General features: G+C 41.1%; 1 pseudogene; it reads left to right on the forward strand.

Moving 5' to 3' along the window:
- Nucleotides 1-447: 447 nt before the first annotated feature.
- Nucleotides 448-557, forward strand: LOC125912026 (uncharacterized; annotated as a pseudogene).
- The last annotated feature ends 17,483 nt before the right edge of the window (nucleotides 558-18,040 follow it).

Here is an 18,040-nt window from a genome sequence, read left to right on the forward strand (position 1 = left end):
ATTTCCAAATCTAGTTGTTTTCCCCCACCTTCCGGAAAGAAAGCATCCCTGACATTTTGATAGCATAGCCATATCTGTACAGTTCCATCATGGCAGTTTGCATTACATACTTGTTTGTGGTAAAGGCAAAAATAAATCTTGATAGTTTTCTTCCGTTGATACTTTACCATCTTTTGCTAGGGAAGATGAAAGCATAAGCAATCAGTGCTCTTCTGTGGAAGGGAAGAAGAGTTAGTTAGATCTAAATAAAAATAAGCAGCATCTCAGGCTTGACAAACTTTTTTAGAGAATTCTTTTTTCCCATACTCTGCAGAGAGCCCCTAGCATGGAGCATGTGTCTGCCAGCTAATAGATGTGTCATGCAAAACTTATTCTGTGCTTTCTCTAATCACCACCTGAAACATAGAACTAAAGCACACAATCTAATTTATTTTAATGTTTGCCCTCATACTTTAAAATAAGCATTATTTTGGAACTTTGATTGGGTCATCATGCTCTTGTGTGACATGAGTCTCTCTTAAACTTTGTTACTACCTCAGCATATTACTCGTCTGACATAAAATTAATCAATCAATTAATCAAACATTCCTTGTGAGTATACTTGGCAAGTTTTCTATTTAAACTGCACATAGAGACAAAACAAAACAAAAAACCTAGATTATTAAATGCAAAGAACAAATTAGTGGTTACCAGAGGGGAGGTGGGTAAGGGGATGGGTGAAATAGATAAAGGGGATTAAGAATATACTTACCTTGATGAGCACATGATGAGAAATGTGTAGACTTGTTGAATCATTACATTGTACACCTGACACTAATATAACACTGTATGTTAATTATACTGGAATAAAAAAATAAAAATAAATACATCTCATACCTAAAAAATAAATAAGTAAATAAACTGCATATAGGCATACATGTGAGTTTGGTTCCAGATCATTCAATGAAGCAAATATTGCAATAAAGCAAGTCAAATGAATTTTTTGGTTTCCCAGCGTATATACAAGTTACATTTGCACTATACTGTGGTCTCTGTGCAATAGCAGCATCTCTTAAAAAACATTGTATACAAAGCTATCTACACATTCAATCCAATCCCAATCAAAATTGCACCAGCATTCTTCTCAAAACTAGAACAAGCAATCCTAAAATTCATATGGAACCACAAAAGGCCCCGAATAGCCAAAGTAATTTTGAAGAAGACCAAAGCAGGAGGCATCACAATCCCAGACTTTAGCCTCTACTGCAAAGCTGTAGTCATCAAGACAGCATGGTATTGGCACAAAAACAGACACATAGACCAATGGAATAGAATAGAAACCTCAGAACTAGACCCACAAACGTATGGCCAACTAATCTTTGACAAAGCAGGAAAGAACATCCAATGAAAAAAGACAGTCTCTTTAACAAATGGTGCTGGGAGAACTGGACAGCAACATGCAGAAGGTTGAAACTAGACCACTTTCTCACACCATTCACAAAAATAAACTCAAAATGGATAAAGGACCTGAATGTGAGACAGGAAACCATCAAAACCCTAGAGGAGAAAGCAGGAAAAGACCTCTCTGACCTTAGCCGTAGCAATCTCTTACTCGACACATCCCCAAAGGCAAGGGAATTAAAAGCAAAAATGAATTACTGGGACCTTATGAAGATAAAAAGCTTCTTCACAGCAAAGGAAACAACCAACAAAACTAAAAGGCAACCAACGGAATGGGAAAAGATATTTGCAAATGACATATCAGACAAAGGGCTAGTATCCAAAATCTATAAAGAGCTCACCAAACTCCACACCCGAAAAACAAATAACCCAGTGAAGAAATGGGCAGAAAACATGAATAGACACTTCTCTAAAGAAGACATCCGGATGGCCAACAGGCACATGAAAAGATGCTCAACGTTGCTCCTCATCAGGGAAATACAAATCAAAACCACACTCAGATATCACCTCACGCCAGTCAGAGTGGCCAAAATGAACAAATCAGGGGACTATAGATGTTGGCGAGGATGTGGAGAAATGGGAACACTCTTGCACTGTTGGTGGGAATGCAAATTGGTGCAGCTGGTCTGGAAAACAGTGTGGAGGTTCCTCAGAAAATTAAAAATAGACCTACCCTATGACCCAGCAATAGCACTGCTAGGAATTGACCCAAGGGATACAGGAGTACTGATGCATAGGGGCACTTGTACCCCAATGTTTATAGCAGCACTCTCAACAATAGCCAAATGATGGAAAGAGCCTAAATGTCCATCAACTGATGAATGGATAAAGAAATTGTGGTTTATATACACAATGGAGTACTACAGGGCAATGAGAAAGAACGAAATATGGCCCTTTGTAGCAACGTGGATGGAACTGGAAAGTGTGATGCTAAGTGAAATAAACCATACAGAGAAAGACAGATACCATATGTTTTCACTCCTATGTGGATCCTGAGAAACTTAACAGAAACCCATGGGGGAGGGGAAGGAAAAAAAAAAGAGGTTAGAGTGGGAGAGAGCCAAAGCATAAGAGACTCTTAAAAACTGAGAACAAACTGAGGGTTGATGGGGGGTGGGAGGGAGGGGAGGGTGGGTGATAGGTATTGAGGAAGGCACCTTTTGGGATGAGCACTGGGTGTTGTATGGAAACCAATTTGACAATAAATTTCATAAATTGAAAAAAAAAACATTGTATATAATTAAGAAATAGTTTATCACTAGAAAATGCTAACCATTCCATCATGTGTGCCTTCAGTGGGTCCTAATTTTTTTTTTTTTTTTTTTTTTTTTTTTTGCTGTTGGGAGTTCTTGCCTGGATGTTGATGGCTGCTGACTGATGAAGATAGTGGTTGCTGAAGGTTGGGGTAACTGTGGAAATCTTTTAAAATAAGACAACAGTGAAGTTTGATGCATTGATTGACTCTTCCTTTCATGAACAATTTCTCTGTAGCATGTGATGCCATAACATTTTACCCACAGAACTTCCTTCCAGATTGGAGTTATTCCTCTCAAAGTCTACTGCTGCTTTATCAAGTAAGTTTATGGAGTATTCTAAATCTTTTATTGCCATTTCAACTATCTTTATAGCATCCTCATCAGGAGTCTATTTCATCTCAAGAAACTACTTTCTTTGCTCATCCATAAGAAGCAATTCCTCATCCATTAAAGTTTCATCATGAGATTGGTAGCAATTCAGTAACGTCTTCAGGCTCCACTTCTAATTCTAGTTCTCTTGCTATTTCCACCACATCTGCAGTTACTTCCTCAACTGAAGTCTTGAATCCCTCAAGGTCATCCATGTGGGTTGGAACCAACTTCTTCCAAACTCCTGTGTATGTTGATGTTTTGACTTCTCCCATGAATCATGAATGTTCTTACTGGCATCTAGAATGGTGAATCCTTTCCAGAAAGTTTTCAATTTACTCTGCCCAGATCCATCAGAGGAATTACTATCTAAGGCACCTATAACCTTATGAAATGTATTTCTTAAATAATAAGACTTGAAAGTCAAAATTACTCCTTGACCCATGGGCTGCAGAATGGATGTTGTGTTAGTGGGCATGAAAACATTAATCTCACTGTACATCTCCATCAGGGCTCTTGGCTTAGCAGGTACATTGTCCATGAGCAGAATTATTTGGAAGGGAGTCTTTTTTTCTGAGCTGTATGTCTCAGTAGTAGGCTTAAAATATTCAGTATATTATGTTGTAAATAAATGTGCTGTCCAGGCTCTGTTGTTCCATTTATAGAGTACAGATAGAGTAGATTTAGCATAATTCTTAAGGGCCCTAGGATCTTCAGAATGGTCAATGAGGATTGACTTCAACTTAAAGTCACCAGCTGCATTAGCCCCTAAAAGAGAGTCAGCCTATCTTTTGAAGGTTTGAACACAGACATTGACTTCTCCTCTCTAGCCGTTAAAGTCCTAGATGGCATCTTCTTCCAGTATAAGGCTGTTTCATTTACACAGAAAATCTATCACTTAGTGTAACCACCTTCACCAATTTCCTCAGCAAGATCTTCTGGAGAACTTGCTGCAGCTTCTACAATCAGTGCTTACTGCTTCACCCTGCACTTTTATGTTATGGAGACATCTTCTTTCCTTAAACCACATGAACCAATCTCTGCTAGTTTCAAACTTTTCTTCTGTAGCCTCCTCACCTCTCTCAACCTTCACAGAATTGAAAAGAGTTAGGGCCTTATTCTGGATTAGGTTTTGCTTAAGGGAATGTTGTGGCTGGTTTGATCTTCTTTCTATCCAGACCACTAAAACTTTCTCCATACGAACAATAAAACTGTTTCACTTTCTTATCATCTGTGTGCTCACTGGAGTAACACTTTTAATTTCCTTCTAGATCTTTTCCTTTGCATTCACAACTTGGGGAGCTGACACAAGAGGCCTGGCTCTCAGCCTGTCTCAGCTTTTGCTGTGACTTCCTCACTAAGCTTAATCATTTCTAGATTTTGATTTAAAGTGAAAGACTTACAACTCTTCTTTTCAACTAAACATTTAGAGGCCATTGTAGGGTTATTCACTGGTCTAATTTCAATATTGTTATGTCTCAGGGAGTGGGGGTGGGGCGCCTGAGGAGAGGGAGAGAGACAGGGGAACAGCAGGTCGGTGGAACAGTCAAATACACACAGCAGTCATCAATCAAGTTCATCATTATATGGGCACAGTTTGTGGTGCCCAAAAACAACTATAATAGTAACATCAAAGATCACTGATCACAGATCACCATATTTGTTATATTTAATGAAAAAGTGTGAAATATTGCAAGAGTTACCAAGATGTGACACAGACACGAAGCGAACAAATGCTATTGGAAAAGTGGTACCAATAGATTTGCCCAGTGCAGGGTTGCCTCAAACCTTCAGTTTGTGAAAAATGTAATATCTGTGGAGGGGAGTCTGGGTGGCTCAGTCGGTTAAGCGTCTGACTTCAGCTCAGGTCATGATCTCACAGCTTGTGAGTTTGAGCTCCGCGTCGGGCCCTGTGCTGGCAGCTCAGAGCCTGGAGCCTGCTTTGGATTCTGTGTCTCCCTCTCCGTCTGCTCCTCCCCCACTTGTGCTGTGTGTGTGTGTCTCTCTCTCTCAAAAATGAATAAACTTAAAAAAAAATTTTTTTAAACACAAAAATGCAGTATGTGAGAAGTGCAGTAGAGCAAAAAACAAGGTATGCCTGTAGATGGTATAATACCAATTTTTACAATTGTATGAGTGTGAGCATATAGGAAGAAAGTCTAGGTGAGTATTTACCAAAATGTTAACAATGATTTGCTTTCAGTGGTAAGACTTTTCTTTATACTTGCCTATATATTTTACAACGCTTATTGAATTCTTTAATGTTTAGGAAAGTATTAACTAAAAACAAAATACTTATGTAAAAGCCTTTTCAAACGGCACTCCTTATCTCTCTGAAGCACTAGATTTGTAGCTAGTTCTATTCATTTAATAAAAATTTGCTGAATACCTACACTGTTCAAGGACCTGTACTAATAGCTATGAGATAAATCGTTTTACTGTTTTACAAAGATCAAACCTGTCAGCTAACAGATAATTACAGACCGCCTGCTATATGTTCATAGGGCCATGGTGCCTGCTAAGAGCTGTTCACGGTGGTGAACAGTATCCTATCTCCAAAAGCATACATACTATAAACATGTAATTAAATAATAAAATGATAGTGGTGGTGATGCAGGTGATGAAGGAAATATTTTGGGTTATGTCACTGATGGTGACTGAGAGGTAAAGGAGTTTTGGCTAGAATGTTCATGGAAGATCTCACTAAAGTGGTCACCTTGGGTTGAAGCCCGAATATTAGAAAGAGACAACTTTGTAAAGATCTGGTCTCTTGAGCAGAAGGAATAGCATAAGGGAAAGAACCAAGAAGAAGACAAGTTTAGTATATTCAAGGAAGAACAACAACCAAAAGACAGTGGCAGAGTACAGAGAAGGAAAAGGAACAAGCAGAAGACAGGAGGGCAGCATTCCAGGCCACAGTCCAGAACTTAGATTTGATTGTCATTGCGAGGAGAGGTTTGTGGTGAGTTCTAAGTAGAGAAGTGATGTTGTCTAGTTTGCAGCTGTTAGAGATTCTGCTGACTTGAGTTAATGGTGGATTTGCAGGAGGCAAGGGGAGAGACAGGGAGGCCAGTCAGGGTGCTTACTGTAGAGGATGCAGCTAGGAGCTGCCACAGAGGGATGATAGTGGGAGAGACATACTAAACACTTTGAAATGGAAGAATGCTTCCTGACTGGGGACTTCCCCCCAAAAAGGGGGGGGCGGGGGGAGGTTCTGCTCTTCTATTACCTATCTACTCATCTCTTCCAACTTTTCTCTTATGGAGTGTGCATGAGATTGTTTCTCAGGATCCTTTCTCCTCTGTTTTGTAATAGAGCTCCTTGATTTCTAGCTAGGCTCATGGCCATTAGTTTATAAACTACATTTCTCAGCTTTCCTTGGTATTAGGGGTGACCTTGTGACTAAATTCAGGCCATTGAGAAATGAACTAATGTATGCACTGTCTAAATTATCTCCTTAAGGACACAGCCACTTGGTAAGACTTTCTTACTCTTCTCTCTGGCTGAAACTCAGACATGGATCAACCAGCTTTAAGCCCAGGGCATGAGAATATAACCCCAGGGCATGGTAGAGCAACAAGATGGAGAGACAGACTTCCCTGAATGACCTCATGGAACAGCCCTCTGGCTGGCCCCAGTGGTCTGCTTTAGTCTATATCACATGAGAAAAATAAACTTTCTTTTTAGAACTATGCTGTATTTTAGAGTCTTTGGTTAGAACTACTTATTTCATACCCTCAGTAATATGAGGAGCTTTGGGAAAGCCAACAGAAGCATTGATAACAGAGAAGCTAGGGCAAGGCAGATGTCTTGGGGCTGATCAGAAGTTTTAAAAAGATAAGCTAATGTCTTCCCTTCAGTGCCCTCTGGTCTGATGTAGGAAGAAAGTATAGCTGACTGGGAGAAAAATTATTTTGATACGGTAAATCTACACCAAAGCCCTAGAGCCATATCCAACCCTTGGGGAGAGCTCTGACTTCCAGCTAAGATTCAGGGTGAGAGATAAAGGAATATTCCAATCATGAGCTCTGTATAACTTTAAGGCTGTGATATGTTGATAAAAAAGAAACCAAAAGATAATATAAATTTGTTTTCTTTACCCGTTGTTTAAAAGAACCTTTAGCGGCACCTGGGTGGCTCAGCCAGTTAAGCATCTGACTCTTGATTTTGGCCCAGGTCATGATTTCACGGTTCGTGAGTTCAAGCCCTGTGTCTGACTCCACGGTGACAGTGCAGAGCCTCCTTGAGATTCTCTCTCTCCCTCTCTCTCTCTGTCCCATCCCACTCTCAAAATAAATAAATAAACTTAAAAAAAAAAGAAACTTTACATTTACTCTTAATGAGGAATTATGTGTATACTATATGTATATGGAAAATATACCAAGCTCTCGGTTAATTGAGCACATGTATACACGAGGCCTTATTCCATCAGTACTGGATAGCAGTAGCCAACTATTCTCATCTGTTTGAAGTGTACCTGAATTTGGGACCCTTACTAATTAAAAATAACAACAACAACAACAAAAAACACACATATCTCAAGGTTATGAAGGGTAATACACACACAAAACAAAATGAATTAAGTAATACTAAATATTATAGTAGGTAATAAAATTATCTCCAATATGGGGAAAACATGACCTCCCTTACAGGGTTTTTTGAAGATTAAAAAAGAGAATTATGTAAAATAACCAGCAAAAAGCATTCTTGTTGTTTCCCCTCTCCTTATACTCACTCAATTATTTGGCTTTCAAACTGCAAAATACCCTGGCCTCTGCCACAAATCCCTGAAAGAATGACCAAATGATGACTCCCAGTAAGCTGGTAATTTGGCTTTTCTACATCACTTAGTACAGGAATAAGGGGTGAATGGTAAGAGGGAAGAGGGACTAACATGTATGGAGCACTTACTTTGTGTACGCATTAGATTGGTCATTTCCTTTCTTTAAAGAACATTTGTTTATTTTTGAGACAGAGAAAGACACAGAGTGTGAGCAGGTGAGGGGCAGAGAGAGAGGGAGACCCAGAATCCAAAGCAGGCTCCAGGCTCTGAACTGTCAGCACAGAGCCCGGCGCGGGGCTCAAACCTACGGACTGCGGAAATCATGACCTGAGCCAAAGTCGGACGCTTAACTGACTGAGCCACCCAGACACACTCCTGAGATCTCATGATCCTGAGATCAAGACCTGAGCTGAGATCAAGAGTTAGACGCTTAACCGACTGAGCCACCCAGATGTTCCTAGATTGGTTATTTCCTCCGATCCTCATAATTCAGTATAGTGATATAAGCATTCCTACTTTAACAATAAAGATACCAGATTTGACAGAAGTTAATTTCCTAGTCACAGAACTAATAAGTGGTTGTTAATAGTTGAGCTGAAATTCAAACCCAGGGCTGTGTGACTCCAGAGCTCACCTTCCTGCCTGCACCTCTGAGGAGGTCTAAGCCTCATGGTGCACAGAATGCAAAGTTAAATGTAACACTCCCGAACACAGTACCGGACCTCAAAACCACTTTACACTCTCAATTTTCTCGTTCAATCCCAGGCAGAGTTAATCATTTCCACCTCTTTATTCCCATTTAGTATCTTGTATGCACATTCACATGTAAGAATGGTTATTGGTTTACAGGCCATTTAATGGTGCCTCCACTAGATGGACAGCCTTTCATGGACAGATGTTTTAGCATCTGTGTTTTCTTAGTGTCTCCTACAATACCTGCAGATAGTAGGGTTCAAGAATTCAAACATTCAATAAGTGTTTATTGAATCATCCACAAACTCCCCAACAGCACTAATGTACCCTAGTCCAGTTGCCCATGACCATTTCCAGGGATATCGCTGAGCCATCTTCAGTCTCCAGGGCCCTCAAGCGTCATGAGGTTTCCGTGAGCATCAACAATCACACACACGTGTGAAAACATGTGAAGCACTGTGTGTCAGAACTGTTACGCACTGACTGATATAAACAAAGACCTTCTGAGGTTGTGCTTTATGATAACCGCAGAAGCCTTTCTTAGCAAGTGAGAAAAAAGCTCCTTCACTTTTCCTGGGTTTGAGGAATTAATATGTTCTGAAGGGCAGCCTATGTGCACATGCACGCACACGCACACACACGCTCACACGGTGCGAGCTAGCATTATCCCTACTGTATCAGGAACCTCCTGAACTGTAATCTCACAGCATGGAGGCTGAATCATACTAGTAAACATACGAGGAGCTTTCACAACAAGTTCTTTAAACATATTCATGGCTATCAGCAATGATATTAAAATTTCAGTTAGGCAACCCTGATTTGAGCTGCATACCATCGTTACTGTAATGAGAGTCTTTGTTGTACACATTGTCACCGCGGAGGAAAGGTCATTAGGAAGCACACTCTCATGTAGATAATCACACCCTGGACCCTGTAAGTGTGATGGCAACTGGCAAAGAAAATCCACAGGTTCTTGTTCTGCATGGTAATACAAAGGAAACAAATAGTGCCTGGATCCTACTCATTCCCAGTTTTTTGTCAAAACGTTCTTAGCATAATCTTGCTGAGTCCGTAAGAGCATGTAACAGAGTCATCACCCTCAGTTTGACAACACTAGGCAGAAAGGTAAAAAGCAAGCATCATTTCTTTAGAGCTGTATGCTGTGAGTGTTTTACAATCCAGACTGCTGTTCAGTGTAGGATAGTGTCAAGGACTATGAAAAGTCTGATGTTGTACCCTACTTGCAAGCTAACAAGTTAGCCTCGTATAATTTCGTTTATTCTAGCAGAAGAAATAAGAAAATAAGAAATCAGAGACAGAAGACGGTTTATTATTTACAGCAATAGTAGGTGAACCGACCAGGCTAGCCTGAGGTTGCCATGAGGAGAAAAGTAAAAGTATCTTAACTGGGAATGGCAAGAGTAGAGTCTTGAGTTTTCTAGTTAGGACTATATAACTTCCTACCCCTTGCATGCTAATCATTACCCAGGAAGCAGCTGAGAGAAAATGATCCCCTTCTGGGGAGATTACATTCAGTGATCAGATTGTCTTACTAATGTGTGTGGACGAGGAGGGGATGAGGGAGGTAGAGATGGAGGTAATATTGAGCCAGTTACTGAGGAGGCCATTCCAGTGCTCAGGATGCAGGATGGCTTTCAGATGCAGAAAGGCAGGGAGCATGGAAGGTCCATCAAATGCCTTGACTGTCAGCTCATTGTTGAATGGCTTGTGATAGAAGACACACCATTGTCAGACTGCAAATGGTCCAGACAGCCACAAACTTGACATGGATTAGTTTCAAGGGTAACAGCAGTGTGGCTAGAATTGGTTGACCGGACTAGAACAAAAACACCATCACCTGAAAAAGTATCAATAGAAGTGAGGTCCCGTGGGTAACGCTGAGAGGGAATGAAAGGCCAAAAGCAGTCAGTCTACTAGGAGTGGGTGGAGTCGATGCCCCGGGTGATGTGTCCTCCCTCATTACAAGACAAATGAGTCAACTTTGGCAGGAGCTCCAAGTCTGGCATGCAGCTGTAGCCTCTGTATCAGAAACATAGAGGCCTTTACTTTATGCCCAGTCTGTGATGGTAGATGTGTTTCCATGTCTACTATGGGGATGGATCCAGGCATGGATGGTAGAAATCTGGGCAGTGCAGGCTTAGCTTAGTCAGTGACTTGAGTCCAGTCAGTCTCAGCAGAGAACAGATTCTTAGCCTGGGCTTAATCCAGACAGTTCTATCAGCAGCCACAGTTTATTCACACAGTTTATAGCCCCAAAGAGGGGTGTCTTTAATCTGTCAGTCTTTAGTTTCTAAGAGGCAGATCAAATAGCTAGACCATTGACCATGGCCCAAGAGTCAGTAAAAAAATATGTATATCAAAGTTCTTCAAGGACAGTATTGCCCATTGCTATGAGAACAGCCTTGATTTCAGCCCAATGACTAGAGCAACTTCCTTTATTTTGGGCTTGCATCATTGGCACTGAACTTGAACAACCATAGCAGCCCTATGAATTACACCAAGTTTCAGCCTATTGGAATAGTGAGGCTCAGGGATTTAGGGAAACTGCTGTGAATTAAGGGCCTATAGAGCCAGTGACTTTGCCTTAGTTGGCATAGTGGGGAACAGTTTTCCCCCAAAGAATAGGTACCATTGTTATATGTAAAGTCTAGAAGCTGCTGAGGCCAAGCTGGCTGTGTTCTTGAATATACCATTTTCACTTGACAAGTGAAGCTTGTTGGGCCTGAATCTGAGGTGACTCACCCAAAAATAGGAATATCACATCAGAGAGTTGTAAGGCTTCCGCGGGTCAGGTGTTCAGTTTTAGCAAGCTAATAGGTATTTGTCAAAGGAATTTTCCTGATCGTTGTATCATGAAGGTAATGAATCTAAAATCCCAAAGGGGCATCTCTGGGTGGAGGCTGCCTCCCTGTGCTAGAGGCTCTAATCAACAAAATCATCAGGCACAGAGACTTCTAGCTCAGATGTGTCTTTAAAGTTATGGGTTAAAGTTATAACACTTTATGTTGTAACTTTCTGGATAGCTTCCAATGCAGTCTAGTCATTTGGGCTCCACTCAAAGGATGTTGATTTGCAAGTGAACCCATATGAAGAGCCAAATAGAATCCCCAAATGAAGCATTCACTGTCTCCAGTACTCGAAGTATCCAACATGGTCATCCTTTTGGTGGCAGCTTGTCAAAGAGATGGCAGTTTTTCCTTGACTGACAGAAAAATTGAATGTTGTGAATCCACCCACATAGCTTCAAGAAACTACTTGGTCAGCAGGCCCCTGAATTTTTTCAGGGTTTATCAGCCACCTCTAAGAGACATATGATAATACTGTAGTCACAGTGGTTGAACTGAGGCTTCTGATTTGCCAATTGACGGGACATCATGTAAGGAAAGCTTTGGATGTTAGAGGGTAGAGGTGCTCACTAAATACATACATCCTGGCAACTGAATTCAGTTGTTGCCCCCATTACACCACCTGTGCCAAACATTGTGACTGCCACTGGATCCATTTTACAGACTAATGGCACATCTTACCACTGGCACTTGTAGGTCAGTCTCCAATATGTTTTTAGTGCCCCTCTGGGAGTACCTAAATCCCCTAGGCATCACTATAAAGGCTTGTGTGTCATCTTAACATTCTCTACATGCACCTCTTCTCAACTGAGGAGAATCCTCTCTGATACTTATGAAACAGAGAAGTATAAGCATCAATTCTCATTGACATTAAGATGTAGAAGCAGCGGGGCGCCTGGGTGGCTCAGTCAGCTGAGCGTCCAACTGGTCATGATCTCACACTCCATGAGTTCGAGCCCCATGTCGGGCTCTGTGCTGACAGCTCAGAGCCTGGAGCCTGCTTCAGATTCTGTGTCTCCCTCTCTGCCCCTCCCCTACTCATGCCATGTCTCTCTCTGTCTCTCAAAAAGAAACATTAACAACAAAAAAAAGATGTAGAAACAGCAACAACAGTACATTGAATTGGCTAAAAAGGCAGCACCCACAAAGTCAGGCTAGCTTCCTTTCCCCACTATAAACCCTGCCCAACTCCATTAGGTGAATCTGCATGCCTTTTCCTTCCACTCTTGCAGGTAGGATAGTGAATTGGGCTTCTGTACCAATAGAGTCATAAAAGTTTTACTTCCCTCCAGGACTCCCCAGCTCACCGAAATGGATGTGTATGGCCTTTAATCCTCCTTGGAGATAGGAAGGGAAACGTCAGCCCCTACCTCTAATGGTTTCTCCTTAATGTGGTTGAGGTCAGAGAGGGTAGAGAGAGATCATTTTCTCTTTCTCTTTCTCTTTCATTATAATGTTATAATTAACATTATAAACCCAATCCAGAGAAGTAAGAGCCTGGACCCTAGTCAGTGCCTCATAAATGGTTTTTCAAACCATTTCAAAACAAGAGTTTTTCTGTCTCAGAAAAAATCTCCCAAAGAAGGCCAGTATTCCCTTATAGTAGCCAGGATTCACTGCAAAAAAAATTCTATGACCTTTTACTGTCATCTCCAAATGGATCTAAAATTAGCATTATAGATTACAGGAGGCTTTGAGGTATAAGAAAGCACAGTTGTTGCATTCTTCCTTGATAACCGTTATAAACCCCACCCCCTCATCCCCATGTGACCAGTAGAAGCTCTAATGACCCATCTGGTTTTTGCCCTCGGTGGTAGCGAATTTCCTTCCTTTCATGCTCTTTGTGGATACGTGTCTGTGTAACTTGCCTGGATGGGGGTGGAAACTTCTGCCCACCCAGGATAAATCTTAGCACTGGCTGTTACACATTCAGTGTTGACCCCTCGGTTGGTAAGGAAGTTCCCCCATCCAGGGGAAAGGTAGCAACAATCAAGGCACTTAGGCAACTATCTCTGAAACTACTTCCTGATATTCAGCCTGCAACCACCTTTCTAATTCCTTGTCATTATCAGGCAACAAAGTAAAATAAACAAACATCTATTTCCTAGTTGGCCACAAAATTTAGTCCATTCACTAGTGATTCCCATGGACTTCCCTCAAATCCTGTTAATTGGCCTGTGAGGCACTCATCCGTTCCCTTCCAGAAGGCCGTGTCTTTTATATCAGCACCCACCATCATTGCCAAAACTGTCAAGAACTGTGAAGGGTCTGACATTTACCCGACTTGCAAACCAGTAAGTTAACATGCCATAGTTTCATGGATGCTAGCAAAACAACAACAACAACAACAACAACAACAACAACAACAACAAGATTCCTAGGTCAGAGATGAAGGAGTTTATTACAGCAATAGCGACGGCCAGAGCATTGGCATTTTAACATCAGCTCCTCAGTCCCAGTTCTCACAGGGTGAGGGGAATATGCCAGATGACATCACCCTGTGCAGTGCTGAGTTACAGGAGATGAACCCTGAGCCCAGAATCTGTAATGGTCAATGAGTATTCCTGCTACCTCTCACTTTGAAGGCTTTTTGCCGCATAAACATCCTTTAAAACAACAAAGGGCAAATCAGTGCTTTGCTCACAGAAATACGATTGACAAGTATCCAGTAACAAACAATGTGAGAATGGCACTCAAACAGCCTGTGATTAGGAAGTCCACAGCCTATGTCATTCTGTGGATAATACAGGTGGATATGTTGGGAGCTTATGATTACTTAAATAAATTTTCAACCTGCCACAAGAGGTTAAAATAAAAATCCCCACAAGAGGAGGAAGAACATGATAATTTCAGGAGCAGAAGGGACAATAGATGTCAAGGCATGTTAAAAACAAACAAACTAACAAACCACGGTTAAATTCAAGAGCAGCTAAAAACTGTTGAAGCAGGAACATGTGTATATGTTGGGGTTCCTTTTACTAGTGACTCTATGTGTTTAAAATTTTTTACATTAATCTTTAAATTTTTTAATTAAATAATTTGAAAATAGCAGAATTCTCCATTGAAGAGAAAAGTGCTTATGATAAAAACCTTTATTAGTTGAGGTTTGTATAGAACTTTTCTCCCTCAGAAAACCCCTTCTATGATAGAATTGGGGAAAATATGTAAGCGTCTTATCTAAAGGTAAGATTGAAATGGAACTGTTAGTTTTAGAAATACTTAATATATTTTTTTAGTGTTTATTTACTTTTGAGAGAGAGAGAGAGGAGAATGTGAATGGAGGATGGGCAGAGAGGGAGGGAGAGAAAATCCCAAGTAGACTCTGCACTGTCAGCACAGAGCCTGATGCAGGTCTCGAACCCACAAACTGTGAGATCATGACCTGAGCCGAAATTAAGATTCGGATGCTTAACCAATCGAGCCACCCAGGCGCCCCAATATATTTTAAATATGGGAACAAAGACCTGGGATGAAAGAAAGCTGAACAATTAAATTTCACTGGATGACTGGGTGCAGTATCCAACATTCTAGAAGGATCTAATTACATAACCCATGCATCACTACAGTCCCAATGTTCACTGAGCAGAACAAGGAGAATGAGGGCCTTGCAAATGTGTACAACAGAGGCTGCTTCTATACAACAAGTGAAACCAAAACAAAACTGACTTTAAGGGGAATCTAGTCATTTATTCTCTCGCTGGGTAACAACCAAGTGTCAGGCCCTGGGGTAGATGAGTGGAGGACAGGCTTAAAGCCTTTTTTTTTTTTTTTTTTTAAAGGAAAGGGGAAATAAACTCATGATCTTCAGTATTTGTTTGTAAGTGGTGTTATCCTTATTGCTAGTCCCTGTATTACTTAGGATTCGAATATGTTTTTGGAAAGGAAATAGAGAATGAAATCAGAAGAGTGACAGGTACAGGTGGTACAGTTCTGCACTGATGAAGATAAAATGAAGAGAGACCTCATCAAGCTCGGGAAATGGATAGAAAAGTATCCGGGAGTTCTCAGTGTGGGCAACAAGCAGATGGTAAGTCTGGGGCAAAGGAATCTAAACTATGACTATAAGATGATCATCTCTGAATTATCCACTTGAAACCCTGGAAATAGAATTTATTATTGACTTGTTGCTCTGGCCTCTGTTTTGTAGCTGCTCTAAAGCCCAGCAGCCTGCTGACGGTCACTGGATCCTGAGGGTCCCAGGAAGAAGGCAGAAAGTGTCTGGGGCTGCTCCTCAGCCTGAACCCCACATCCCAAGAAAGGCAGAGAAGGCTCAATAGCTCTAAATTGGGAACAAATAGGAAGACTAAGATATCTCAGGAAGGCAAAACCGGAGAGAGTTTATTATCAAAATCTGTAAAGTCTTTAAAGGATCTATGTGGTGAGGTTCAAGGCTGCTGCATGCCATTGTACCAGTTGGATGCTGCAAGGGCACCTGGCCAAGGGCATAGTGAGGAATGGGGGACGGAGTGGGGGCCACACTGGGTCTGAAATCTAGCCATGTTCTGCTCACTGAACCATGCCCCTGGAACAAGGCCACATCTGCCTGAAAGGCGGAGCACCCATTCCTAAACTGAGTGCCAGAGGGTGCTTTTTCCTCCTCTGCATAAAGCCCTGTCTGTGCTAGCTGGGGCCCCAGAATGAGAACATCCTCAAATCCTGGAATGCTGAAACTCAAGGGCACCCATTGAAATTCTATGAAAGTAGTTTAAAGATAAATAAAAGATGGCATTACTTTATACAGTGGGTAGTAAACATATGGAACTCATTATCCTCAAGATGTTGCGTAGTCCACAAATATAAATAGGATAAAGAAAGATTTAGATAAATTCATGCTTGTTAGATTCATATGAGCTGTTAGAGCATTGTTAGAAACACACAGGGAACGTCTCCAAATGCTTTCAGGGAAAATACCGAGATGTCCTATAATGCCAGTGCCGTGAATTGGATAAGCAAAAATAACTGTCCAGGTTTTTCAGGGAAAAATAGCCAAGGTTTCCAGATATCTGAGAGTGAAGCCACTATGTCGTAAGTACATTCTTTATATTAACAAATTGTGTAAACATCTGTCTCAATGGCAGTATGTACTTTGATGTGATCTTAAACTGAGTTTGTCCAACTCAACTTTTTCTTAAGAACTTGGAGTTTTCATGACAAATGCACAATATTGTACTGGGCTGTAAAAGAGTGCATGTCACTGTTTGACTATAACCTGGTCCCATGGAGCTATTGCATTAATTTTTTTTTTCATTGCTTTGAGTATCTCTGCTTACTTTAGATAAAAGTTTTGATCTTCTTCCCTGTACTTCAGGCTTCTGTTCTCAGATTGTGATTGACTTCCAGGAAAAAACCTTTCCTTCCTAATATGCTGCCCTCACCTCTTTGACTCCAGAGGAAAGCATTCACTCTGTTCTGTGTCATTTCATCTCAGCTGTGAAACAGATCTTCCCTTCATTCACTAGAGCCCCCGGAGACCAGGCTGCGCTACTAACAAGCTTAACTGAAGGTTGGGGAATAACAGAAGAGGAGCACATTGTCTAACTGCCGCTAGGTTTGGCTGCCAGATGTGCTTACCCCTGAACTCAGGGAGGCTCAGACCCATTCTGAGTTTATGCCTATTTGGTTCCCACCCCAGTGCAGCTCACTCCAACCGCAGAAGCGGATCTAACAACCGCACAACTCCAAACACAAGCCCAAGCCAAGCTCCAGAGATGGAAAGGAGATGTTTCCTCCTTCCAGTTCAAGGCCAACCTTTCCAATCATCGCTCATTGGTACCAGTATCTTACTTGTCCCATGGTTCCCAGTAGGATAATGCATCAAAACACAACAGCCCAACATCAATACACTCTAGACAACTCAAACTTATATTGCCCACAGGCGCTGATAGTCCTGGCCTGGTTGAGTCCTTTCTGCTCCTTTGTGTGGTCTGTCCACTCATAGGAGGCCCTGCCTGCTCATTCTTCATGCAGTCTCCAGATTTTGCTTCTGGACAACAATGCGCACAAATCTCTAAGTGAATAAGTGATACTTTTCAGGCACAATATAGTCTAAGTTCATATGCTAAAGAAAATAAATATTTGTCTAAGGGAGATACAATGCTCAGAGATGCAACTCTGCAGATTGCAAAACGGGCATTTGTTGTTGAGTTATAACACAGGGATGTTTAGCAACACAGAGTAACCAATGTAAGACAAAGCCTTTGCTTATGTATGAACACCTAAATGACTCATTCTGATTATTTTTCCAAAATACGAAAACATTCTGTCCTGCAGGTGAATTCCAGCTTCCATCTTTTGAGAGGAAAACAACGTATAGCTTTGAAATCACTGTGCTTTTCTTCTTCTTTCTGCTCATCATGTTTTCAGAAATCTTTAAGGCTAAGGTTTAGTCATCCCTCTTAGTTAAGTATGATATTTAATAGGGTCTAAAATACATTTAATCTATTTATTTTGTATATTCAACATCTCTATAATCAACATATCTTACAACCTATGGCTTCTCAAATCACACTCAACCAAGCAGGATTCGTGACACAGTTGCCTCTATCTGTGAGAAATTAGTCCATTATAAAACCGAGCTCACTGAAAGGATAGTGACTTGGTTTTTCCTGTCAGGGTCTAACTGGACAACTGCA

This window comes from Panthera uncia, assembly GCF_023721935.1.
Source record: "Panthera uncia isolate 11264 chromosome C1 unlocalized genomic scaffold, Puncia_PCG_1.0 HiC_scaffold_3, whole genome shotgun sequence".
NCBI classification, from domain to species: Eukaryota; Metazoa; Chordata; class Mammalia; order Carnivora; family Felidae; genus Panthera; species Panthera uncia.